Source organism: Primulina tabacum, chromosome 8, assembly GCF_025594145.1.
Source record: "Primulina tabacum isolate GXHZ01 chromosome 8, ASM2559414v2, whole genome shotgun sequence".
Taxonomy (NCBI): domain Eukaryota; kingdom Viridiplantae; phylum Streptophyta; class Magnoliopsida; order Lamiales; family Gesneriaceae; genus Primulina; species Primulina tabacum.
Window position 1 is genome coordinate 34,692,343 of NC_134557.1, and position 17,496 is coordinate 34,709,838.

Consider the following 17,496-nt stretch of genomic DNA (forward strand, 5'->3'; position numbering starts at 1 on the left):
CCTCCCTTCCTTCTAGACTTCTACCAACTAACATTTAATATTATAACATATAATATTTGATTTCTTGTAATCGTGGCACTTGTCAACTAAAAATTATATTTGAGTAAAATATTTTTTACAATTTAAAGTAAATTTAAATAATTTACTTTATCTAGAAATTTAACATGCTTGAATTTATATAAATAAAAAAAATTTGACATCGCGTCAATACTTCAATAAAATAAAATAATAAATTGTCCTACCAGTCAAAAATTGAAATTTAACTGATTAGAAAGCTAAATCTAATAAACCTTATAATCACGCAGTTGTGTGGGTATCGATAAGATGACACTTACTTATAGGATATATAATTTTTCTATGTTTTATCTTATTCAACAGATGAATGTCACATCATCGGTATTCATGTAAGTGTGCACTTTCTTAAATTGACAGACTTGAATTTATGTGTTTCAAACTCATTTGTTTTAATTTCATTTTATCGTTAAGATCAATTCATGTTTGGTGAATTTAAAATTTAACACTTGCTAATCTATGTAGATGTAATGATAATTATGATAAAATATGAAATATAGTATATCTATATCATTTAGAATCCTCTCCATATCAAGTTATTTATTTCAAGTTAAATCATCTCCTCCAATTGCCAATTTAAATTCATAAATAAAATATATAACTTAAAATAAATGGTAGTACCATAAAATTCATCAAAATAAAACGTCGTAAATCAATGAGGAAACATAATAATTCACCAGTGCTTAGTACACATGTGTGCTCATAAAGATGATTTTTGTTGATAATTATTTTTCGAGTTTAGTTAATTTTTGTATAAAACTAGAAACAATTATTGATAGGGGTCGTATTTGTATATTTTATTGTGTTAATTTTAGTTTAATTTATGTATGAGTTTGTTTGTTGGTCCATTTTTTTTTTCCAAGTTTTGAGTTTTTTATTTATAAATAGGGTAACTTTTCATGAATGTTAGTTTAGTTGTAGACGAAAAATATGGAAGTTGACGAAGATTAATGAAAGGGGACAGAAGAGGTTGCGTTAGGGCGGTCATTCTCAACTGCCCCAGCTTAAATGCTTGAGGATCGAGATGTTGAACATTGTAGATCGTACTAGGACGACACTTTATGACTGCCCCAGCACGCCTGAAGGAAAATCAAAAAGCTCGAACATAACATCTCTTGTTGGGGCGATAATTTTCGATCGTCCTTGCGCGACTCAATATGAAAAAAAATTATTTGGACGATTTATTTCTTTCCGTGATGGATTTTGGAGATAATAAAGGGTGATAACCCTAATACATGAAAGAAAATCATCAGATTGGAGACAAGACATCTGTCACAAGCAAGGAACGAGATAGAAGAATAGAGAGAGCAAAAGATCAAGAACAATGATATAACATTGTTTTTCTCCTTTTTATTTAAGCTAGGATTTAGAAGATCATACCACAAACATTTATGTCGTGCATTCTTTCTAAGATCAAATTTTGTTTATAAGCAATACTTTACTATGTTATTGTGTTTATTGCATCTTTATAGCACAATCAACTTCGAAGTGATTTTATATGTTATAATTGAAACAGAAAAGAGATTTTATCACATGATAAAGTAACATAATCTATAGATCTACAAACTTCATAGACATATGAGATTGAGTACATATTGATAGTCATAGTCCAATAGGTTAAAATCTAGAGGATTCCACGGTTCGTTAATGCGATTGTGATTGTTAAATAACACAATGACACTTGATTACTGCATTTTGTTTATTAGATTAATATAGCTCAATGGATTTTATTGATATATTAGGGAATCCAGTCAAAAGCATGCTTTATGAATTCAAATTGAATCAGTAGAAAATAGTTTGAGGTAGGTGTGTCAAGATCCTAAAAATTGTTTGGTCATTATTCATATTTTGTTTGTTTGAATCCTTTTAATTTATTTTATATTTTTTTCCAGTTATTGTTTAATTAACTAAATAATTATGTTTGAAGTAAATTTGTCTAATCAATATCTGTAGGAACGATATTCGTACTTTGTACACTATATTATAATTTGTCTCGTGCATTTACGATTTATTTGAGCTTAAAAGATTTATTTTTATTGGGGATTTTCAATACAAAAAAATTTCGATCAATTATATTTAAATTTTTTGTGATTGTTTGTTATAATACATACTTATTATTTTGATAACTTGGTATAGCTATATTAAATATATCACAAAAACTTATGTGAGACGATCTCATGAGCCATTTTTGTGAGATATGTCTTCTATTTAGGTCATCGATAAAAAAATGTTTCTTTTTATTCCAAAAGTGTTAATTATTATTATAAATATGTGTATACAAATAAAGATTGGTGAGAACGTCTGTAATGTCCGAGATTTGAGGTGTTGTTAATCTAAAATGATTCGTTAATTAATTTATGAGAGTATAGACGAAACGGATCAGATTAGGATATCCGAAAAGGAGATTGAATTATGGATTGAGAATGATATGACATGGAAGAGGACATGAGATAGCATGAACAAAGGTTGAAAACCAGTAGGCATCACGCACATGCGCGGAGAAAGGCGCGCATATGCCCGAAAGATCCTTCGCGAGGACAGAACACCTCGCGCATATGCGCGAGAACGGGCGCGCATATGCGCGAGGCAAGTATTTGGGGTGATTGCCGAAACAGTAAGTCTCGCGCATATGCGCGAGACATGACGCGCATATGCGCGAGCAGGTGTATTCAGGAATGCTGAGTCCAGAGAGTTGGGCGCATATGCGCGGAAATGTGTCGCGCATATGCGCCAGCAGTTGGGAAGACACGCGCCGAGACTTAAGGTCTCGCGCATATGCGCCGGTTGATGTCGCGCATATGCGCGAGACGTGTTGCGTAAAGGATGAGCCACTCGTCCTCTTGCATGTACGTGGATGTATATATATATATATATACACGAATCCTTCCCCCTTCAGAAGAGAAGAATCGAGAAAAAGGGTTGAAAATCCTTACGCCTTTTGTGAGAAATCCGTCTATCCGATTTTGAATCCGACTTCGGTATTGAGTTCCTATCGACGTAGGCTACAACTGGACGTAAGTTTTGCTACGTTTTGATATGTTTTGAAATTATGGTATTTTCAGAATCTGATAGGATTCATATATGATGTTCTTGACATGTTAGACATCGTATAATCGAAACCGGACTGAAGAATAAATACCATATGTAATTGTTATGATTTCGGAGTTGTTTTGGAATCGATTTGATATCAGAATTGAATTATTACCGATTATGAGATGTTAGAATTGATATCTGACTGAGATGATATTGCTGGGTATATTGAGACTATGACGTTGTGTTGTTGAAACAGAATTTGATTGAATTCTGATTATATCCAGTGTTGTTTGAGTGGCGTATTGATACCGTACCCTCGATATTGTTATTGTCAGATTGAGTATTGACAGGCTTTGAGTTCGAGACTTCGACAGAGTCAGAGTATCAGAAAGAAAGGTATAAATTAATGTTGAGTTGGGATTGCACAACTCGAGTGAGTTTTGACTCGAGTCTCCCTAAATCACATACTTAGTTTATTACATTGATATTTGTAATTGATGAGATTGATGTTTATAGTCTATTGATTTATAGCCACTGCATGTATTGACTACTGATTCGTTTAGTCATTGGCTGATTCGCCTAGTCACCGGCTGATTCGTCTGGTTATTGGCTGATTCGTCTAGTTATCGACTGATTCGTCTAAACTTTGGCTGATTCGCTTAATTACTGACTGATTCGTCTAATTATTGGCTGATTCGCTTAATTCTTGACTGATTCGTCAATTCTGCGGCTGTTTCGCCCAGATACTGGATATATGAATTATATCGATGTCGTTTAGGGTTGATTCATTCCTATCGACTGAGATTCGATATAACTATCAATATCCAGCCATTGGGATCCCTAGGTTAGAATTGAGTCGAATCTGAGACGACGCGTTGTTTGAGTCGAGTCTGTGATGACTAGTTGATTTACAGTGTTATATCATTCATGTTTGTTGATTGGCTGCATGTGAATGATATTTGTTATATGCTTTTGTATATGTTTTTATATGATTGCATGTTTACATTGTTTATACTGGGATTTATTCTCACCAGAGTTATCCGGCATTTGTCTTGTTTTGTATGTGTGCATGACAACAGGTGGGACAAGGTCCAGGGTCGAGGAGATGAGGAAAGATCGTGATTAGAGTGGAGGCTCCGGACTTGGATTAGAGATAGGGTTGGACACTTGATATTAGCTGTTAAACCTTAGTTGAATAAATGTATGTAGTACATGACTTGTACTTTTATACTGAGATGTATATATATTTTATTTCAATACGTTCCGCATTTTAAAAAAAATTTAGACCCTGTTTTATAATTGATTAATTAGTCTCAATTATGATTAAGAACATGATTAGCGTCCGAGTCCCTAAAACGTCTCACAAGAGACCTATTATAAACATATTTGTATAGATAATGTATGATTGTATGAACATTTGAATTTTTAAAAATTGACTAATATAACAACTTGATCGTTGCATTTTTCAAAGAAAAATAAGAAAATTTGATTGGCTGAATATGTGCCATGTTTCATTCTAGAAGCATTGGAATATTGCTTCATGGTTGACATAATCTCTTTATAATATACAAGTATGATTTCTATTCTTCCAGAATTGTCCTATCACTATTATAACATAATAATAATAATAATAATAATAGTAATAATAATTGTTCTCACTGAGTTTTTTTAATCCCAATATGCCTCACATTGGGTAACAACTATTCAAAATTGGCTTCCAAGTTTCTTCTAGTGTAACATGTATATGAAATCAATAGTAGTTCTCTTATGAGAAGATTTCACGAATTTTTATCTGTGAGACGGGTCAACCCTACCGATATGCACAATAAAAAATAATACTCTTAGCATAAAAAATATTACTTTTTATGGATGACCCAAATAAGAGATTCGTCTCACAAAATATAACCCGTGAGACCGTCTCACACAAAATTTTCTCTGAAATCAATATCAAATTGAGCTCAAGTTAAAGTAAATGTATTGATAACAAACTGGCGATTTAAAGATCTTTACAAGGGGAAACAATGATTTAAAACTTTGAATATATATTTAGACCAAATGTATCGTGCTTAACTTGAGCCAAAATTAGTAAATTTATCGAGTTTCAAATTAGGATCAAGATTTGATCAAATTCGGATTAAAACATGAATTATCAAAGTTCATGATATTCAATTCAATTTCTTTACACTTCTTGTAATTTTCTTGGATTCTGGTTTGTATTAATTTTGTACGTAATTTAAAGTTGTTGCAACCTACCGTCAACTTTGGACCTAACGCAACGTTATTCTCAATAATTTTAATGATCGATTATCAATTTGGACCTATATGAAATAAATTTAGTCTAATTCAATTAACTTAATAATGCTGCCTAAGAAACAACCTCAACTCTATTTTTGGTCATTTAATTAATTATTTGGAATAATACACTATTTTATTTAAGTGGTTAGTCGTCAAAATTTATGGTATATTCTTAGATTTTATTATAATTGAAGAGAGCATATGCTTAGATATGATTCCATATGATATTCCCTTTCCTCTATTACTATTCGAATGCTTTTTTTTTTTTTTTGGTTAAAAGACGTTGAATTTACTTAAGAGTTAAGTTTAGATACAAAGGTATTTAGCTTTTAAAAAAAACCTTTATTGAATTGAAATTTTGTGGGAAAAATGGACGAATATTTTGTATACTTATACCAAAACTGGTGATACAATATGAACAATATTAAGTTTTAATATATTATGTTTTTTTATATTTTATTATTTATATATGATTAAAAATTATGAGAAACCCAATTTTAAAAATATTTAAATTTTCGCTTTTTAGATACAAAGTATTGCATTTGATTATTTTTAAAAATAAATGAAAATTTTATAATGAAAAAATATGATTAATGTCTTTTTGGTTCGTGTTATAAAATTATGTGTCGATTCAGGACATGTAGAATTGAGGGGGGAAAACCCCAATTTGATCCCAAATGTTTAGCTGCAGTCCAAATTTGATGCTCAATTTAGTCCTAAATCTTTTAAATTATGCCCAACTTGGTCCTTTAAACTAAAAAAACTTTCAAATACGCCCAAAATATCATTTTTTCATTATCGTTAGAAAATAATCACTGGACCATGAAAATGATATTCGAGCTTAGGTTTTTTTATTCAAAGCGTCCTCAATTGTTTTCTTGATGAGGAGGAAATTTTTCTTGTTTGAGATTTATTATTTACAGGATTTATTCTATTACATTGGAAGATTTGAAATAAGAAGATCTAATCAATTTTAGACATAATGAGCAATAAAGAACATATCAGAATCCTAAGGCAAATTTATAATTCAAAGTAATATGTTCCTAAATATAGTTTCGGATTCCTATAAACTCTCTCGAAACCTTATAACAACCCAAAAGACGGTACATAAATATACCAATCAACTATACTATGTATCACGTAAAATTGAAGAAATCCATGAAAAACAAGAAGAAATTCTTGGTATATTAAAATATATTCAAACAAGAACCCAAAATCTGAAACAACAACTAAGTTCTAGTAATAAAATTATGGGAGAAGGTTATCACTGTTTTTTGGCACTGAACCTCTATTACATCAAAGATAAAGGAACAGAGTGATGCATAAGCCTTTAACCAACAAAGTGAAAATGATCAATATTATCAAAACTATCTCAGAGAAAAAAATAATCTGATGACAACCATAAAAAGATTGGTCTAGAGGACTTTCGAGAAATTGCAGAGTCTTTTTCAAACCCCAACATCTTAGATCTGAAAATGAACGCAATTGGAGGAAGTAAACAACCCCTAATTAGTAGGGTACCTTATCATGAACTACCAAGAGAGAAAAGTGTGGGATCCTATGATACAAATATTGTAGGAATCGGAACAGACTTCCAAACAGGTGGAGAATCACACCCAGTTGAAACACAGTCAAGGAGACATCAAATTCTCTTGCACCTACCTTATGAGAAGACTGTTTTAGAACCAATATATCCTTACGTGTTTATGCTTAAACTTGATGTACTGAATTTAAAAAATAGAGAAGATCTCATAGATGATTGGATACCGGGTATGAGAATCGGAGCAGGAACACTTTATCTCAACAAAAAAAGATCTATTAAACTTGTAGAAATTAATCTGATTGGATCAGTCAAAATCGTCCGGGACATAACTTCAGCAGAAATCAAAGATCCAATTCTAACCAGAGAATCTCTTAGCGAGATATTCGGAAAATTGGCTACCCTATTCAAAGGATAATTTATAGGGGTAGCCTATTTTAAAAGTCAAGACACGGAGGAAAAATAAATATACTCAAGCTTTGTATAGTCTTGAATTACATGACATCTATTTAGTGGATGAATATGTTATGTGATTCACTAATTATATATAGAATTAATGAGTCGAATAAAATATAGAAATGCAACTTTTTTTCGCCAAAATGTCAAGTATCTGGAGAGAAATGCTAATAAAGGAATACATCCCTAGCAATCCAGATACAATGGCAATACAAGCCTCTTTTCTGAGAAGAAAGTTGGCATAATGGTGTTATATGACAACATTACAAAAGATTAAGATGTATTAACTATTGTACTCCTTTATGTTGTAAAAAAAATCTTCCAACAATCATTGAAAGTAAGTCATAAAGGCAAAAAATGAAGAGCTTTAAATCTCACCCTTATGTCAAAAGTGGAAGAAATGGAGAAAGTTCTTGGAAAATAAGAATAATATATTCTATACAGAAAGCCAGATCTTCTAAATCTGGACAAAGAAATGGACCATTAAGAAGTAGGATGTCATCCCAAACATCAAACTTATCTCAAAGCATAAGACAAACACCAACTAAGAAAACTTTCAGAAGAGCTCGCATAAGAGCTAATGAAAGTTTTAAAGACTATAATTGCTGGACATGTAGAGCAAAAGATCATATTTCAACCAACTGTCCAGAAAATGATATAAATGGAATAAGGCGCTTTGAATCAACTCCAGATATTGAAGAAACATTTTACTACCAAGATTTAATTCAAGTATACCAGTTTGAGGATATTCTTTCAGACGAGAGTATATATGAAGAAGAAGAAGTATTAAGTCAAGAAGAATCCGATGAAACAAATTCAGAATCTGATTGAAGAAAAAGTGTTTCGACACAAAAGACACGAAGATTTGTCTGATTTCTTTAGCCAGACAATTTTATCTTTTAACATGGTCCAAAAAATCATTAGAGAAAGCTTAAGTCTACAGGACAAGTAGAAAAATTCTTAGAAAATCTTGGCCTAAGAAACAAAAAGTATAATCTAATCTATAAAGTTTCCAGAAGAGAAACGACAATTCCTATGAAACTTACTGGAAATCATATGGATATGCAATTAATTCATTTTGAAGAAATAAAAGAGGAATTACAAAAACTCAAGCCAAAACTAGCACGAACCATGTCATAGATTCATATTGGTGCAGTCCAGATTAGAACTACTTTTAAAGAAGGAAAAGATTCACCCATTTATATTACTATATGTGATAAAATAATGGGCAATCTTCAAAATTCGAAACTCTGAACTATATCAGGAAATCTCCGTGCATAGAAAAGTGTAGAAGTAATTTATCCAAGAATTGCCTACAATCTTACATATCGAGATTTCAGCCGATCCTAGACGTTGCCTCAAAAAATTTTTAAAAAGGCTAATAAGATAAGGTAATAGATCATATTCTATTACCTATCAAATTTCATGTGCTCTGTCTAATACAAATCATTGAGAATTGATAATTAGAAATGAATTTATTTAATTCCATTGATATTCGGAAATTTTACTCGAGCAATTTATCCAGAAAGAATCAAGTTTTCTTTTATACACGAAATAAATATACATATCCAAGACAAAACAATTTTACATATAAATCAAAGTCTTAGACTGGAATCAAAGAAACTATCTTTTCAGTGAGATAAGATCACAAGTCACGGGTGGGTAAAAACACATGTACAAGAAATTCAACCAGTAACAAAAAGCTTTTCAACAATAGGAAATCTTAAATTTCCAGAAGGATTGAGGGAAGCCGAAATAGTATTCAATATTACAAGACAAATAAATCAATTTCCTTGTAATACCGTTTACTATTTGAAAAAACTTATGATTTGAACTTACCAAAGAATGATAAATACTTGTGAATTGGAAGTTTATGTAACAACCACAGGCTATCATGATCTTGAGCTCTCTCTAGGGCTTTCTCTCGTAAACGGGCTTTCTCTGGGGGCTTTCTACTTCATGGGATTTCCCATTCGCCATCACTCATAAAATATCCCATATCTGGAAAATGATTTCTTTCGTCTCCCCCAGCACTTCAACCTAGGACCTTCAGACTTAAATACTTAGATTCCTATAGTGTTACTATAGTACGTTCTTGCTCTCCAACTAAGAGATCAGTGACTTGATAATTCTTCTATATAGTTGTTTATAAAGAGTTATTATCAAATTATTCTCAATCGGCTAAGCCTCACATCCATGTTCCACCCTGCTCTCCTCTGTACTGTATTTTGTATTGCTTAATCGCCACGAAGGCTCACTGCATATTATCATATATGAAGATCGAGATAACCAACATGTTATAGTCTGATGCGACGATGGCTCCATACAGGATACATATCATACTGTAATGGTGTTTCTTTAGAAAACATAAGGAAGTTACTTTAGAGGGTTAATGGCCGCCCTTACCGTTCGGGCCCCGTACCCATGGGTTCTTGTTCTTGCTCATTTCCAATACTCTTTGAGAGAGAGTAGCTCCATTCTCTCAGTTATGCCCTTGCCCCTTCACAATTTTTGGGCACATGGGGACAGGGCTAAGACTCGAGAATGGAGCTCCACTCCCTTAGAAAAGAAGAAGAGCGGCCTATTGGGAGGAGCCAACACTTCAGGAATCTAGGTACTAAAGCTTGGGGATCCTAGATTCGAGTGTTGGAGAGGCGAAAGAAATCATTTTTCATGGTTGAGATATTCTATGAGTGACAGCACATGGGAAAGCCCGTGAAGAGAAAACCAGAGGTAGTCCATTTGAAACGTCTGCCCTTTTTATTGCTTAAAAAGTACTAGAAATTTTTTTTATAAGCATTCAATTTTCAGCCATACACATAAACCTCATGAATAAAATATTTTACCCTTTAAAATAAAACATCATCCAACTAGCATTTTAAAAATCAAGTGAAATAGTCATAAAAATGAAATCGTTGCATGTTTTACCAAACCTAAAAAGCAATAAATTTGAAAAGTATAGCCCATACTAAACCTCTCAAAAATCTCTCAAAGCATAAATAAAAAGTCTTAACATTTTTAGCATAAATCATAAGTCATAATCGTAAATGCGGAAAAATAGAAGCGCTGGTCCTCGGGTTGTGTGCACCTTCAGTCCAGTCAAATCACCCGTCAAGACCTTGCCTCAAACTCACCTGCATCCATCACACCTAGTAAGTCTAAAGACTCAACACACCATCATCTTTATAGCAAGTAATACGTAATACAGTCAACATATAACAGTGAAAAATATTTGTACTTAAAATATCGTTTTCATGAAGATGCATAAACTTCAAACATGAACATTTTCGTAAACCTTTTATGATGCATGAGCTTTAAATAGAAACATTTTCAAATTGATGCATCAACTTTAAGCATAAACATTTTCATGACATACATAACATAAAACTTAACCTTTTTCTTTTTTCCTCAACATGACATGACATAAAATATTTTTCATGATCATAAACATTTTTCATTTTTCCTTTGTTGAATTCAGATCGTTAATTGTGACTATTCTGACATGACATGAACATGAAAAATCGATGGATCCATCTACATAAAACCGCAGTACTAGGCGGCGGGGGACACCAGCAACACTCTCACCGATCAACTGGGCCCTGGCCTATCCTGATCAAATAGAAATACGATCGTCGGGGTTTCCTCGGGGGCCTTTTCCCATAAATGGGTTCCCTCTTAGGCCTTTTCCCCTCAAGATATTCTCATTCTTACCGTTACCACAAAATCGTTACCACATATTCGTAATGATGAAAATACGATCGTCGGGCTCCCACCGGGACCGTCACCCTCACGACATCCTCAACATTAACGAATTAGTCACAGTTACTTCACTTCCTTCAACATTTACATTCTCATCACTTTATAAAAATCATGCATAACATAACATTTTTGTTTTTAAAACCAAGCATGAAACATGTCTTTTAAATGTCTTCCTTAATTCATAAAAATCTCAATGGACATTTAAAAATCATAATTTAATCATGAACATTTCATAAACATTTTAACCTCAAAAAATTTAAAATAACATTTTGACATATTAAATCATGAACATATAAAATTCCCTAAATATTTAAAATATCATTTTAACATATAAAATCCCATAAACATTTAAAATATCATTTTAACATAAAAAAATTCCATAAACATCCATAACTATAGGAAATAATAATATTAGCACATAAAACAGCATTCAGGGCACTGCCATGACGTTTACTAATTTTTAGGTGTAAAAAGACCGTTTTACCCCTGGACGTAAAATTCCTCGTTTTTGACTTTTTCTTGAATTCAGTGACTCTAACATGTCCCAAATAATTATTTAAGCTTACTTGAATTTTCCCATATTTTTATTTGGCTTAAATCGATGACTTTTAAATTAATCTTTAAATATGACGTATTAATGCGTTTTAATCTCGAATTAAATCAAACCTTAATATAAAATTCCCAAATTAAAAACTTAGACTTCTAATAATTATTTAAGCTTAAATATAATTTTTCATAATTTTATAAAGCCTAAAACTAGGTGTTTCAATTAGCTCATTAATTAGCGTTTCGTACGGCGATTAAATCCCGAATAAATCCAAAACTCGTTATTTTGATCCCAAATTTTAACATAACGTTTTAATGATTTATTCTACCCTTTCAAGTTATGAGCTACACCCGTGGACCCATGGATTCAATTTTAGCTTTATTATTTTCGTTTTTGACACCTTATTGAACACACCGAGCCATCTCCTAATTTACCCGAGCCACGCCCGAGACACCTTGAGCCAAAACTTAGCCAACACATCTAGGGACCCTAATGTGTAAGCCCAGCCCGAAAAACCAGCCTTGGCCTGTTGGATCTGGTTTTCTGCACGCCCAAACGCAGCGGAAGTTTTAAAAATTTTATATCTTGACATTCAAGATGTGTTTTGCTTTGGACGCTCGTATGATTATAACTAAAACATACAAAGGAGGTTAGAATCGTTATACCTTTGGTGAATTAATCATTGGACACCAACCGATCCGATATTATAGATCTGGCTCTTGATGAATCCCAACGAACTTTCTTCAAGAGACTCCTTTCGTGTCGTCTAATCTGGTTCACGACTGAATTGATTGATCCTCTTTCAAATTGCACTAGAAATATTGGAAGAGATTTAACGTAGGAGAAGATTATTTGAGAGACGGCTCAAAAACCCTTCTCAAAAGAAGGTGGCCGATTATTTTCTTTCCTTGTGGTTGGGATTCTCGAAAATTTGGTGGTCTGGAGGCTAGGGTTTTGACTTCTCAATCCCTTTATATAATTATCCCATGACCTAATAACATAATTAATATTAATGGGCTTGATTTAATTAATTGAGCTAGTCCAACTAGTTTAATTAATTTAATCAAAGTCCATTAAAACTTTAATTATATGGTATGTTGGACTTTTACTCCTACAAGTCCATTAAACATACTTACCACCAATTTTAATTTAATATTTAATCAACTCAACTTTTGAGCTTAATTAATTAAATATATTATAAATTCAACAATTGAATTTATTATTTAAATTATGAATTCAACTACTTGAATTTTCATCACCTCCAAAATTTAATATTTAATAAACCCAACATTTGAGTTTAATAAATTAAATTCTCAAATTTTTATAAATTCAACTCCTTGAATTTATTCTCTCAAAATTTAATTATCATAAATTCAACTCCTTGAATTTACTATAAATTCAACTTCTTGAATTTATTCTCTCAACGAGAACAAACGATCCAGTGCTTGTGTGACCCTCAATGGTTCAGGGATACAGCTAGCCGTGGGTTCACAACTCTTTGTGATTCAGGATATAATCCTTTATTCGGGCTTACTCTAGTTAGCCCCATTATTTTCATCAACACCTTGATCAAGAATGTCAGAACTCATTTCTTATTGCACCCATCGGATCATGGTAAGAGCGTCTAGTAGCATCGCCCCATGATCCCCTAGGTATCACTGATAGTGTCTGCAAGAACCAGTCGATTATGATTAACGTACAGTACGGTCTCTTCATCTCATATATCCCGATCGAATCTGCAACCATTGGTTCATCGAGGGTTGCATATTAATTCGATCATAATGTGATAACTTTAATAGTGGCATCGCGTGTACTATTGGAGAACTCTTTCTCCAACGTACATCTCATACTCTGGCCAGAGATTCCATGCACTATTATTACATCATATCACATAGGATATCCACACCCGCAGGTGAGCGGTGAATCCCCGACTACAATGCACTGGCTCCTATATGTGTCGCAACTGTACCCAACCTCGTCACCTGATGACTCTCCTGGAGCCGGTAAACGAGTCAAAGCACAGCCCTAGCATATAGAGTCTCAGTGTTGTCCCGGGTCGTAAGGACTAATGGTGTACAATCATAACCACGGACTTATCATCTCGATGAATGATAACCACTTGGAAAGTCCGAGGGAGGTTTGTTCGGTATAATCATCATATGACTACCCATCTGCATGTTTGGACATCTCTATGCCCTTACCAAGAAACGCAGTACACAACATCACAGATGCTAGTCTCAAACTCAAGCGACCTTTATCCATGTTTTAGGCGGCTGAATCGACTAGGAACGAATTTAGATTATACAGTGTTTACAAACGAGTTTCAACATCGAATTACGATTCATTTGTATTAAAGTATAATCAAGGTATTTATCTATGTTTGATAACATGGGTATACAGATAAAGAAATAACAAACCATGAAATAATGAATTATATTAAAATAAAGATTGTTAATTACAACTGAATCAATAAAATCCCTAGTCAACAGTTGACTTGCAGGGCATCTACTGTAACATGGCCCACCCAAAACACTTCTGAAACTTGGCCCAAAAACCTGCATGTGTTGTGTGTGTGCTTCCTTGTATGTCTAGGACTCCTAACCCAACTAGGACTCTCCCAGCCGAGCCACCACCGAGCCCACACGACCCTGACCTTCCCTGGACCACGCCCAGACCATACCCAGACCTAGCCCAGCCCCTGAACCTAGTAGAGAACCACTGGACTACATGACAGCAACTTACGTGTGTTTATGGTGCTCCCTTGCTTCTCACGTTCCTCTCGAGCCAGTAGCAACCATAGCCGCCCCAGCCCCTGCCAGACCATCGTGCACCCTCTTATGACCCTAAGGACCTAACCTAGCCCAACCCCCAAGCCCCTGGCCGAGCCACTTATATCAACAACTCAGAATCCTGCTCGCGCGAGGAGTCCCTGCTGCATGGGACTCCTCCAAAGCTGCGCACCAGGGGTCCTAGCCATGCTAGTCCCCTTCCTGACCCTGAACCACATCCAGCACGAGCCCCCCCTCGAGACCTGGCCCAACCCCAAGCCCCCATGCAAAGAAACGAGCCATGAACCTCAACAAGCACACAAACAAACTTACGGTTTTTGTTCTGTATAATTCCTACGGTTCCAGCTCTATTCTATCATGTTGTGCAGTTCTTGGGTTGTGTTTCTAGGACTCTAACTCATGTAAAAACATGCTTGTTCAATCCCTAACTCATGGCAATCCCTTTTCCATCATACAAGCATGATTTTGAAACAATACCCAATTTTAAAAATCCATGTTCATGTAAAAACGAAAATAAATAAAAAGTCACTTATTTTTCATGCAAAATTCAATTAAATAAAATACTATGGTGTGAAAGATGAGAAAAAAAAGAAGTATGGCGTGCCTTTGCATATTTAACGCACGATTATTCGTCGACGATTTGCGAAGAACAGAGCAAGACCTTGGCTAGACTTTTCCTTGCAAAGTTATTGGTTTTCCTCTTGCTTTCTACGTGTGGTGTGAGTGCCGTGTGGTTGAAAGTTTTTGGGGAGAGTTTTCTGAAAAAAGAGGCGTGCCTTCAAGTAGGTTTTGGGGTGTTTAATTTATATTTTATACTAATTAAGTTACTAACAAGGCTTTAGACCTATTAAGCCACTAAATTAAGCCCATTAGTCTTAATTAGGTTTTAATAAAATATCAACAAGGTTTTTGTTTAAATAAATTTATGAATTTATTAGCCGGGTTGCCAAAAAGCTCGTATTTTTGTTGAAAAACCAACACCAATAAAATTTACGTCCCAGCGTATAAAATCACCTCAAAACCCCTTATTTTCAAAAATATGAAAAAAACATCAACTTCATTTTAAATAATTAAAAACAACTATTTAATAAAAACATTTTATATTTTTCAGCCCTCGGTCTCCGTTCCTCGATCGCAACTCGAATAACCTTTAAAAATACATTTTAATGCAATCATGTCGAAAAAATATATTTTAAACATGCAAATATGCACAACATAATTAATTTATGCAATTAAAATAATTAATTGAAACACACAAGGGATAATTTGCGCATGTAGTTCGCGTGATCCTTAAATTTTCGGGGCGTTACACCATTTATGGGAGAAAACCTGATTGAGCTTTTCTTGCACTAAAAATCCACAGTAAAAATTATTGAAAAATTCAAGTTTAAAGTGATCGCAAGTGCAAGATGCAAGTTATAGTATGTTATATAAAAATATGAATATCGTTCCACCGAGACTATATTACACGAATATTATATCCAATTATATATTGTTTAGCAAATGATACTTCAAATTGATTTGTAAACTACTACAATCTAAATAACTAAATTGTTCAAATGTTAAGTAAGCAATGTAAAATGATTATTTAAAATCAAACATGAAGTGAAATTGTTTGGAATCTCGGTTTACCTACTCCTCGTTATTTTCAATAGTTAATCTTGACTAATATTCATTACATTTGACAATATTCCATAAATAATTAACATACTTTCTCAAGCTATGTTAAACTAATTCGAAACGATGAATAATTAAATATCTTTAATTATTTATCAAAAGTGAATTGCATGCATGATCTATGGAATCTCTTAGATTTTGACCTATTAGACTATGACTATCAACGTGTATTCAATTTTATATGTCTACATAAATTGTAAATCCACATATTATATTACTTGTTCCTATTGCAACTTATTCTCCCGAACTCACTAGTAATATAAAATATTGTCAAAATTAGCTAGATTTAATAATTAAAGGAAAACAATAATATAATCAAGAACACAACACAAGTCAAATATTAAGTTAGTTCAAACAACCGTTCGGGGTAGGATCACCTTGAATCCCAACAAAAGACGAGTTTAGCTAATAAATTCATACTAAAATACGCAAAACAATAATTAAATGAAAGTTCTTAAACTAAAAATACTAGAATAATCGAAAAACTGAAGATACGCTGCTCGAAAATGCTGAATTCTTTATGTTTCCTCGACTCTGGTTCTTTTCTCCTTGCGTGCGGCTGCTCTTCTTTTCTGATAAAACTGATAAAATCCTCAAAAAAAAAAAAACTGTGTGCTAGGGTTTTCCATGTAGGCAACATCCAGACAAAATGGAAAGAAATCAACCAATATTTTTTCATTCTTAATCACGCTCGGGCGGCTGGAAATGCCCGCCTCAACACACTTGTCTAACAAATTGGATTGAATCTTTTCCTCGTGAATGCTAGGGCAGACAAAAATACCCGCCCCAGCGCCCATGGCTCCCAACTTTCTCGTTTTTCCTTCTCGGGTGCGCTAGGGCGGGCAAAAACCTCCGCCCCAATGCACCTATCTCGTATTTCTTAACTCGGGCACGCTAGAGCGAGCAAAAACCTTCGTCCTTGCGCGCCTGTCTTGTAGATTTCCTCTGGTTTATGCATTTCTGCACTGGGGCGGGAAATTTAACCCGTCCGAAGAGGCTAAAGCTAAGCAAAATGATCCTTCAGATGACACAGCTAATAGTCTTAATCGAACTTGAACCCTGCTTCGAACTCTAACAAATTTTTAAAATTTTTGAGTTTCAAATCGAATCCAAACTCAAATTATATATGTATATATATATTTACTTATATATTTCAAATCAAACTCGAACTTGCTTTTAAAATTTTCGAGTTCCGAATCGAGACCGAACTCAAATTCGAATATTATATATATTAGTACACAAACGCACGCTTAACGTGCTTGTACAATATTTTTTATAATTCATATGATTTATATTTAAACGAGGATCAAAATATAATTATAAAAAAT